Source organism: Silene latifolia, chromosome 9, assembly GCF_048544455.1.
Source record: "Silene latifolia isolate original U9 population chromosome 9, ASM4854445v1, whole genome shotgun sequence".
NCBI classification, from domain to species: Eukaryota; Viridiplantae; Streptophyta; class Magnoliopsida; order Caryophyllales; family Caryophyllaceae; genus Silene; species Silene latifolia.
In genome coordinates, this window is record NC_133534.1 from 107,165,373 (window position 1) to 107,177,539 (window position 12,167).

General features: G+C 39.3%; 1 non-coding gene across 1 annotated transcript; it reads left to right on the plus strand.

The window, feature by feature from the left end:
* Positions 1 to 5,667: 5,667 nt before the first annotated feature.
* Positions 5,668 to 5,774, plus strand: LOC141603933 (small nucleolar RNA R71). The gene has a single exon (XR_012525768.1). It is a non-coding gene; the product is annotated as a small nucleolar RNA R71 (small nucleolar RNA).
* The last annotated feature ends 6,393 nt before the right edge of the window (positions 5,775 to 12,167 follow it).

Below are 12,167 nucleotides of genomic sequence, written 5' to 3' on the forward strand. Positions count from 1 at the left end.
TCTGGAGTAAGGGGTGAGGGTACGTATTAGGAAGCTCTTTTGATCGAACACCTAATCCCGCCCGCCTCGATAGCGGCCTCTACTAATGATTAGGGAAGTTATTCATACTTGATATATCGTCGGCTATATGCATGCAATGCAACATCCATAGATTAATCCTAACATGTGAAGATTTAACTAAGTCGGTTGACACATACTTAGCAAACAATTTGGTCGAAGTAGGATTTAATGCTCATTTACATGTGAAAGCATACAAGCAATGAAAGAAATACAATAACTATGAATTGCAATAATGAAAATTACATTAATTACATTGGGATAGGCGATTTATGTCGAAAATACCTTTAAAACGGATAATTTGAGAAAAAGAAATAAAAGAATAAAAGAACTAAATCACCGAACAGGAATTAGCGTGATATTACGGATAATAGTTAATTAATACGTAGACTAAACAAACTAGGTCAAGGCAGAAACGGAGTTCAGGGACAGAACTCAGCCAGGAACAGGCGCAGCAGAGCTGCGTCCTTTGGAATAGGCGCAGCAGACGCTGCGTCTGTTCCCTGGCTCAGTTCTGGCTGTGAAGCCGTAATTGCAAGCCGTTAATACAATTTGGTGATTTTAGGGATTGATTAAATATATTTACTCGGATAAAAGTGATTAGCATGTTACTTAGCATATGAATGGGTCATGAAAACAGTAAAACATGGGTGAGACGGATGCAAAAGAATTAATTTACATGAATGAATGATTAATTAGTGGCATGATATTAATGAGTGATATGGTGAATGAAATAGTTTAAACATGATGATATATGACGAATATATGAACAAATAGATGAAGGCTATATCAAAGACGAATCCCAGAAACTCAATATGAACAAATTGAATCTCTAAAACTCGAAATTGAATTTAATGACGAAAACCCGCAAATATTGGATTACTTGGGATTTAAGTCGGATTTATGATAAACAAAACATATTAACGAATGATGATTAAAATATACATGTGAATTATCAGTGACGATTATATCAAAGAATTAACGGACGAACAAATAACAAATAAAAAGAAGCGAATTACAGAGGACGAGGAAGAAGAAAAGAAGCGAGAAGCTGCGGCGGCCCTCACGAAGAGGCGCGGCAGGGCTGCGCTCCTTCAAAGAGGCGCAGCAGTTGCTGCGTCTTTTCTCGACGTCTGTCTACTGGAAATCCGCAAAAACAGAGTTTTAAAGCACGGTTTTAGAAATCGATTTTAATGGTGTTTTCGACATAAATCTTACAATGGTGATACGATAAATAAAATACAATAAATAAAAGAGGAATTATACACCCTCAGACTTACATGTTGACGAAACGAGAAGGACTAAGATATCGATTAGTGATGCTCGACGCGAATGCAAAGAGAGTGCCCTCGTAAGAGGAAAACGATTAATTAATTAAGTTGATTGAGTGTAGTTGGTCAAATTGGTCGGTCATGCAACGAAGAGGCTGGTACCCGGAAAGATCCGAGCTTACGTGGTCGAAAGTTCAAGCACGTAGGCGCCGATAAGTAAGAACGAAGTCTAGAATGCAAAGGGAGAAGAGAAGGGCGGACACTCGCGTGAGAAATATGAGGAACGAAAGCTCCTATTTATACTAATCACGTGAAGGAATAGGGTTTCAGAGACTCTTTGGAAGTGAATCTCGGAAAGATATAAAAAAGATACGTGGAACATGCAAAGAAGGGCCTGGGAAGAGGCGCAGCAGCCACTGCGTCCCTTGGAAGAGGCGCAACACTGCTGCGTCTATTCCCGGGGAGGTTTCCTCTCGTGAAGAAAGATTTCGCGTTTGAGTTATGGTAGGACGGAAATAATTCGATTATCTTATGAATATTACGGGATATTATTTGCCAAAAGATAGAATTTGTGAAATATGGAATAGAAATATCCGGAACATTCCAGAACATTCCGACTCGGGATTTAACAGTTATCAGAAAATGGAGACGGTTTTTGACCCGGACTCCGAATGTACTCTAATTACTGCCAAAACGACCGTATCAGGACGTAGATGACAACTAAGAGGTCGACATTAATATTTGAGCAATCACTTGGCGATAATCTTACGAACTATCACAAATCGTTCCGCGAATCAAACATGCGGCCCAATCATCACCGGGGTGTTTGCGGGAGGTGCAGAAATGAGGTATCTACACATGGTCAGTGTGAACAATAACTTTAGAACCAACAAGATAAGCTCTAAATTTGTCTAAAGAATAGACAGCTGCAAGAAGCTCATTCTCTGTAGTAGCATAGTTGATTTGTGCATCATCGAGAGTCTTGCTTGCATAGTAAATGGCATGTAACACCTTGTCCTTTCGCTGCCCCAAAACAGCTCCAACCTGCATAGTCACGGCATCGCACATAATCTCAAAAGGAAGGCTCCAATCCGGAGATCGGATAATAGGAGCTGAGATAAGAGCTTGTTTGATCCTGTCAAAGGCTTGAATACACTTGTCAGTAAACACAAAAGGTGTATCTTTATGAAGAAGCTGAGTTAGAGGTTCAGTAATTTTGGAAAAATCCTTAATAAAGCGGCGATAGAACCCTGCATGACCAAGAAAACTACGCACACTTTTAACATTAACCGGGTACGGGAGTTGCTCAATTACCTCAACCTGAGCCTTGTCCACTTGAATGCCCTTACCTGACACCAAATGACCGAGTACCACCCCTTCAGTAACCATGAAGTGGCAGTTCTCCCAGTTGAGAACAAGGTTGCTCTCCTCACAGCGCTGCAAAACTTTAGTCAAGTTTCTCAAGCAAATATCAAAATCAGTACCATATACACTGAAATCATCCATAAAGACCTCCATGATAGACTCTATGTAATCAGAAAATATGGCCATCATACAACGCTGAAAGGTAGCAGGAGCATTACATAAACCAAAGGGCATCCTCCTATAAGCAAATACACCATACGGACAAGTGAAAGTGGTCTTTTCCTGATCCTCAGGATGAATGGGTATCTGAAAGAAACCGGAGTAGTCATCTAGGTAACAGAAATAACTATGACATGCTAATCTCTCTAACATTTGGTCAATGTAAGGAAGTGGGAAGTGGTCCTTTTTAGTGGCCGTGTTCAACTTCCTCCAGTCTATGCACATCCTCCACCCTGTAACAAGTCTAGTAGCAATCAATTCGTTCTTATCATTCTTTACTACTATAGTACCTCCCTTCTTAGGTACAACTTGGACAGGACTGACCCATTTAGAATCAAAAATAGAGAAAATAATACCAGCATCAAGTAATTTATGTACCTCTTTTCTTACCACCTTCTGCATTGGAGGGTTTAGTCGTCTCTGACCTTGCGCACTAGGCTTCTGGCCCTCTTCCAAATGAATTCGATGCATACAAAAATCAGGACTAATACCTTTGAGATCATCAATGTTATACCCAATTGCCTTTTTATGAGTTCTCAAAACAGTCAACAAAGCAGATAGTTGACCTTCAGTTAGGCTATCATTGACGATCACTGGATTCATTTCACATTCATCAAGAAATTCATATTTGAGATGAGAGGGAAGGGGTTTTAATTCAGGTTTCTTTACCTCACTTACCTTAGGTGTGACACCCAAACTGTAGACCTTCTGCTGTGGGCATTCCTCTCCAGTTATAAGCCTCTCAATCTGATGAACTTCTGGACTCAATGAACTCGTCTGATCAGCTGGATCCGTGACAAGGGCAATCTCCAGAGGATCCCTGTCAAAACACATAGGAAGACACTTATCAATAGTAAAATCAACAACATCTATACTATGACAAGTTTCATCTATCATGGGGTTTTTCAATGCTTTTTCCAAGTTAAAAATAATCAGATCATCCCCCATAGCTAAGGTCAATCTCCCTTGCCTAACATCTATAACCGCCCCCGCAGTATGTAAGAACGGTCTGCCTAAGATGATAGGGATTAGGTTGTCTTCAGCCATGTCCATGACAAAAAAATCAACGGGGCTGAAAAACTTCCCTATACGAACGGGAACGTCCTCTAACACCCCCAATGGGTGTTTAACAGTTCTATCGGCCATCTGCAGTGTCATATTAGTAACTGTCAACAGACCCATATTTAATTTCTTACAAATAGAATACGGCATAATGCTGACACTAGCTCCTAAATCACAAAGAGCTTTACTAATAGAAAGATGACCAATTTGACAAGGGATAGAAAAACTTCCTGGATCCTTTAATTTTGGTGGTGTGTTAATTGGCAACATGGCACTGCACTTCTGAGTGTAAGCAATAGTTTCCACCGCGTCAAAGGATCTCTTCCTTGTCAAAATCTCCTTCATGAATTTCGCATAAGCCGGCACTTGAGTAATTAATTCAGTAAAAGGGACACTTACCTATATATTCTTCACGACATCCATAAACTTACCGAACTGCTTATCTAGCTTGGATTTTTGTTGTCGATGAGGAAAAGGTAGTGAAATAGTTATGGGCTTGGCTTGCTTGTCCTTAGAAACAACATTTGAAATACCGTCAGCTGTCGATTTTGGATCCTCGATCGAGCCAGGGGTGACTCGCTCGAGCTGGCTGGATCCTCGATCGAGTCGCCTCTGACTCGATCGAGGAACCTTTACAGGTTCAGCTTCTACGTCATTTTTACTTTTATCGTCAGCTCGTGTTTCAACTTCGTCAGGTTCTTTCTCATCATCACTAAGCTCCAAATTACCCAATCCTTTGGGATGCATATAAGGGACCTCATCAACAATAATGGGCACGTCTTTCTCAAGGTTTTGTAGGTCGGGATTCACATAAGAAGTACCGCTCCTCAGCTGAATAAAATTAGCTTGCTCATGAGCTTGCTTACCTTGAGGAGGAAGACCTACGGCCTGTTTTGATGGGTTTTGAAGTGCCATCTGAGCCACTTGATTATCTAGCATCTTGTTATGGGCAATCAGCTCAGAAATTTGAGCCGTCTGCTTCTGCTGCATCGACAAAGTTTGTTGCAAAAGGTTTCACAACTCTGCCATATCATTGTTTGGAGCTTGTTGAGGAATTTGTTGAGGAGTTTGCTCAGGAGGCTGTTGATATTGATTGTTGAACTGCTGGCCTCCTTGATTTTTCCTTTGATACCCTCCTTGTTGTTGATTACCGCGATTGTTGGGAGGGATATAAGTATTCTTTTGCGATTGTGACTGCTACGGGTTTTGCACATTCTGACTAGACCATTGAAGGAACGGATGTTCCTTCGTTCTTTCATTGTAAAAGTTGGAGAAAGGTGTACCTTGTGCACCATGTCTGTAAGCCTGAAAGGCGTTAACCTGCTCAAATGTGCTCATACAATCAGCTGCACTGTGACCATCTAAACCGCATCTAGCACAAGTCTCCTCCACTTGCTGACTCATGGCATGAAATCTCTCCTTACTACCCAATGATTGGGTAGTCTTTATCTCAGCAATCTGGGCAGAAATAGTCTCCAGCTGTGCCGCCAGGGCACTATCAACACCGGTACCTCACGTGCTTCCCCTAGGATTTCCATACTTGGCGGTATGGGTAGCAATCTGATCAATCAACTTCCACGCGTCACCATCATTGGTGTTGTCTTGAAACCTCCCATTAGCAGAAGAATCCAAAAGGACACGATGATCATCAAACAACCCATTATAAAACTGGTTGCAAAGGAACAACTTTGGGAAACCATGATGGGGAACTGATCGAACTAAACGCTTGAAGCGAGTCCAAGCTTCATTCAAATCTTCAGTAGCTCCTTGCTTGAAACTCGTAATTTGATTTCTCAGAGCATTAGTCTTTTGAGGTGGGAAGTACCTCTTGTAGAAAGCAAGAGCCAAGGAATTCCAGTCTGTAACTCCTTCAGTATCCATATCCATATCTCTCAACCACTCAGCAGCTCCATCTTTCAGAGAGAAAGGAAAAAGCACCTGCTTAACCTGGTCTTGTGTCACTCCAGCTGTTAATGGGATAGAACAGCAGTAGGTGACAAATTTCTCCATATGTGTCGCAGGATCCTCAGTAGCTGTCCCTCCAAACATATTTCGTTCCACCAAATTGATATAAGACGGCCGAATCTCAAAAGTTCCATTGGTAGTAGTGGGCAGCTTAAATCCTTGTGGGATAGAATCTAAGGTCGGCTCAGAGTGACTGGCTAGAGTAGGCATGATGGGAGTTTTGGGAATATCAGTTGTAACTGGAATTTCAGGAATACGAATTTCGTCCTCTTCCTCTTCGTAGGACCGATCGGCTATCTCTGTTGAGCTCGCCGTTTCGCCGTCAAGTATACTCAAGTCTTCTACTTGACACACTTCTTGATTAAATTTCCGTCTGTAGCGAAAAGTCGTCTCTGGTTCAGGATAAAAGGAATAATCTCGGACCTATTAGACCTGAGCATAAACGGAACTAACAAGAAGAGTGTGAGAACGGTCTCAAGGAACTGGGTTCCCTGAGACAAAAAGACAAAATAAACACAAACAGACTAAACAATTGTTGCCTCCCCGGCAACGGCGCCAAATTTGATGTGGCTAAAGTCGTATCACCAAACCAAAGTAAATCTATCTCAGGACTAACAAGAATAGCTAGTAGTAAGACAGGTATCGAATCCACAGGGAGGCGGTAAAAGCTAAGTCTGTAAATATTTGAGCTGTCTAAAGTAACCAATTTTGGGGGGTTTGTTTTGTGTTGATTCTAATAAACTAATTGCAAGTAATTAAATAAAGGTTTTAACGATATTATTAAAAGTCTAGGATTTACGGTTCACTAGGTCAATCAGTCGAGGATTATCAATCAATTGCTAAATCTATCAAGTTGTTTAAGGTCATAAGATCGGTCGACTCAATTATGCCCTTTAGATCGATTCTAACATGTGGTCGCTATAATTAGATACAATCTATTTGATTATCGCAGCCTATTTTAATTCTAACCCGGTCGGCGATAGGATCAATTCGCTACACTAATTAATAACTCAGGCCTCAAGTTGATTAACTAGAAGAAGTACAATAATCAAACAACAACTTTAACGATAACAATAGCAATTAATCGATTTTTCCTTTTTAATTAACCTAGATCCCCTTCATCCTAGATGAGGGAATTAGCTACTCATAACGATAACAACAACAATAATGATTAAGAATGAAAACATGATTGAAAGCATGAAACAATAATTAATGAACATAAAACAATCAACGATTAATTAATGTGGAAAGATTAGTACCATACAAGGGAAAGATTAGGGTTCTAAAAGAGTTTTCCAGCAGTATCCCAGTAAAATAAAGCGTAGTCTAACAATAAAACACGAGTTTCTAATTTATAACAAAAGATAATCGTTTTAGGAAAATCCGGAAATAAGCCCGCCAGAGAGGATCCTCGATCGAGCCAGAGGTGACTCGATCGAGGACAGCTGCTCGATCGAGCCAGTGGTGACTCGATCGAGGAACCATCTTCACAGACTTTTTCTTCTCTTCTTTCTCTTCTAGCCTTTGTGCTTCCTCGTTTCTCGTGCCATGCTTCGTGTATTCTTCTATGTCGTCTCCGCCATGCTAATCTTAGCTTGATCATACTCATAACGAGTCATTTCTGCATCAAAACACAAAATAGCGGCAGTATCGATAATTCATTGAAATAAGGCATATAAATGATAAAATAGGCACGAAACGGTATGTAAAGTGGTATAAAGGGGGCTATAAAAGTATATATGAAAGTGATACATCAATAGGACCTTCTCCAATAGTGATCTTGAGAATGTGTCCTTGCCGATCGGTCCACTTGACAGTTTTCCTCCAGCCTTGTGTACCTTTCTCTAGGTCAGCATATGTGATTAAGGCGGTGGGATCGAACTGGTTATCCTTTAGAGTAATGTTGATGATGTCCATGTTAGATTCATCAATATCATATTAGACACTTCTAATAACTTTGTGTTTATTAGTTAAGTCATAAACTAAAAGGAACTTATGCATGCATAACAAAATACAAAGTAAGAAAGGAAAATCGATTATTCTTACAATGAGGGCCGAATGGTTTATTCTAATTGGTCTCCTACCAAGTTAGTCTTCTTAAAGAAAAATCCAAATGCCCAACAAAACCCTAGATCCAATAATGGGATCTACTCCTTAAGGATTTGTACCAAGGAAACACTCTTAATACAAAATACTAATTTTGTTACTAGAAATTAGTTTTTGTATCCTTCAATTATTACTAATATTATAAGATTACTACTTCTAGTAATAGAGAAATAATATTAGAGATTATGTGAGTTTTTCTAGAGTGTTCACAACCAACAACTATAGAGATTATGATGAATTCTCAATATGTAATTTTATAAGAATGAATAAGATTAATTTTGTAGAGAAAATTCTCCTCTAAATGCATAGGTGGCCGGGTAGGGTAGAGGGAAGAGTGCCCAAGACTTGATTTATTTTTCGCTTCTCAAGAGTGTAGGCATGTAAGCCTATGATTAGTAGGTTATGGTTATGCTTCCCGCTAATTAAATAATTAAAGCACAATAATCCCCTTCCCTTCCATTTACACGGCACACTTTAGATAATATGGATCCATTTAACTTTGTCAAATGTCAATTTTGTGTAGTGTGATATATTGTACATGTTACTAGACATGTATATTAAAGAATGCATTTTTAACAAATAAAAATCATTATATAAATGAAATAAATCACATACAAAATTAACTTAGTAATTCATAATTACAATTACTTAAAATGGGTCATAGAATTATAAATCACAACTACTTAAATCTATAATAAACAATTCATTCTTTATTTTAATTATTTCATAAACAATAGATAAACCTTAAGTAATAAACCAATTTAATTACTTAGTACGAATCTTATTTAATCGAATTATAACAAGATACGTATTATTACTCACAAAATCATTTGTTCAATTTTAAGGAATTAATTAACTTGTATCGTCATACAATTAATTATTTAACCAATTAAGAATGTTTCCCTAGAGGTATGACTTTAAGGGATCAACTGATCACCACCGTCATACGACAGTAATGTCAAACTCTAGTCAGCCAATCATTACCGATTAATGTGGATCAGTTGACTATAAAATATTATTTTCCCTTTAGCATTCTTAATATGAGATTTAAACATGTGATCGCATTATTGTCGAGGACACATACTCAAACAGTCCTCATAGCCGAGGTGCTTGATATTGTCTTCTCCGAAGAAGAGACTCACGGCTTGCCCGTCCAGGCACGGGGTGGATCCAGATTTGGTTGACGCACCTTTGATGTTGTCAGGGAGGAAGTAGCAGTCTTGAAAGACCTCTACGCCCGGGTGTTTGACCTTAGCTACGCGGTCGTAGATTGGCTCCGGAAGGCCGTTGTAGAGCTCGGACTCTCCTTCGGGGACGAAGTATCCATTGAGAGTCAAATGGTAGGGACGGAGGATGACTCCGTGTTTTTTGCGCTTCCGTATTAGGAGATTCATTTCTTGGATGTCTTCATCGGTTGGCTCATAGCCTAGCCCGAAGGAGATGTTGGAGACCTTGGCCTGTTTCATAGGAGGCAAGGTGCTTTTCAGCGGATTGAGAGGTAGGCCTGTGAAATAACCCTGGCACATCAAAATGCGGTTGACTGTGAAGTTCGGGAACGGTTCACAATCAAAGGGTGCTGATTCATCGGTTAGGGCATTCACAGCTTGGAATCCCCATATTTCACTGTCGTCCTACTCAATGACTTGAGAGGCTTATCCCTTCTTCATGATAGACTTAATTAGGGATGCGGGAATTGTGATTGTTTTCCCGTTGAAAGGGACCCTGATTTTTTTATGAAGGGTTGAGGTGACGGCCTTGGCGGCGTGAATCCAGGGGCATCCCAGAAGCATGTTGAAAGAGGCGTCGATATCGAGGACCTGAAAATTGGCTTGTCTTTTTAAGGGTCCAGTTGTAATGGTCAAGATGATGAGCCTCGTAACCTTACGACGGGTGCCGTCATAGGCGCGTACTCCTTGATTAGTTGGGACCAAGTCAACTTCCTTGATACCCAGTTTATGAGCCATCTTGAGGGGAATGACATTGACTGCAGATCCGTCATCCACTAGAACCATAGGCACATTCTTCTTGAGGCACTGTACAGTGATGTATATGGCCAAGTTATGGTTGGCTTCGAATGGAGGGATATATTCGTCAAAGAAGATAACTAGGTTGTTTAGGTCAGGGACATGCCTTATCATGTGTGCTACCACTTCTTCAAGAGAGGAGGTTGAGGTAACCGTCAACTTTCCTAAGGCTTGTAACAAAGCCTACCGGTGTTCGAAGGATGTAGCAATTAGTTGCCAAATTTATAATTTGGCCTTCGCCTTTTGCAGTTGTTTGAGGATCGAGTTTTCAGGAACCTTGGATTGAAGATCCACATCCGGGACGATTTGGTCATTTGTTGTTAGATTGGTTGTTATATTGCTCGGATTTTGGTAGGGGCGTCTGGATCGGGTGAGGTGACCGATCTCTTTTGCCTGTTTGCCCTTTCTCGAAACAATGTAGAAATCCTCTGCGTCGTCTCTCCAGATACCATTGATTTCAGGATCGTTAGGGTACCTTGGAGGGGTATTCCTCGGCGGGTAGTTTTGTAGGAAATATCGGTATACTTCCTTTAAGATTATTAGGATTATAACGAAATTATGATTATGAATACTAGTCATAAATGAAATTGCATAAACAAAATTGTAGAGATTAAGAAACAACCTTTGGTCCTAGCAAAAATGGCCTAAGAACAATATCAAAATAATATTCGCCTAATCGTTCCACCCAAGATGCTCCGAGAAATGCCCCTCAAATTGCTAGAATGAGATCCTTAAATTCACTAATTAATTTTAGGGTTTTTGTGATTTTTGATGAGAGAATATTATGTCAAATTGGAATGAGAAGAAATGATCTCCTCTTTGCCATTTTGTAACCGTGAATGAGAGTCCAAAGAGGAAGATTTTTATTCTTCCTCTTTTCTCTCTTTATTTCGGTTTTCCACCTACCAAAATAAGGAGATTAAATCTTCTTATTTTGGTAGTTTTACATAATGTATATAAAGTGTATTATTTATAAATTGTCATTTATTTTATTCCGTATTAATAAGTCTACACAGAACAGCTTGCGATCGATTTATTAATGCCGGTCTATAATAATTTATTATGACAATATCGTATAATATATACTTTAACTATAAATATCGCATATTTATAATTAGCTAATTAAATATAACCGATTACGTTTAATTACGAATTAACATCTTAATTCGTTCAAGCTAACAGTATATACATTAATTAAATATAACTGTTTATATTCAATTTACGAATTTGACAGTTAATTCGTCTCAGCTAATATTATTTAATTGTATTAAATAATGGTCTCATCATCACATTGACTAACTGTTTAGTCAAATACATGGACTAACCTTTTAGTCACGTAAGGCATCAATGTGATTACATTTCCATAATCACATCTCTCAAACACATCGTTTAGGTGTGACTTTTAGGGACCAGTTGATCACCGCCATCAGTATGATAATAACGTCAAACTTTCTAGTAAGCCAACCGTTATTAAGTAATCGTTAATTAACTGATAAAATACAAAGTATACCCTTGTGAACCTATAAGAGATTTATAAATGTTATCACACTAATTGTGGAGGACACAAGCTCCAACAATCTCCCACTTGTCCTCACAAGTGTATGTGCGATAACCGATTCTCATATCCTAAAATTTCTCCCACTCAATGTAAAACAATTTGCAAAATCCGTATTCACAAAGGTCGTATTTTACAAGTGATCAATATCAAGAGTGGTTTCCCCGACTAGAGAGTAACTTAACTGATAAACGAATCATCATTCGAGCATGGCCATGCATTTCAGTTACAACTCCTCGAGTGGCCCTGAGAAATTACTAAACTTGATAAAGGTTGGATATTTTCTTCAACTCGAATCCTGCAGATTTAAGCACAGTATGAAATGACCCAGAAAAAATCTGCTTAGCCTCCTGTTACGGCAGACCATAAGAAAGAAACCAAAGTCACCCAAAAACTGCCTTAATCTCAAGAGACAGTCGATAGTCAAAAGAATCAACTCTAGGAACACAACGGACGTCCAATCCACGACCTGGCACCGAATGTTATTAAACATTTAGGACTCCATTACGTTGTCACAATTTTTGCCCTACGAGATATCGTTAT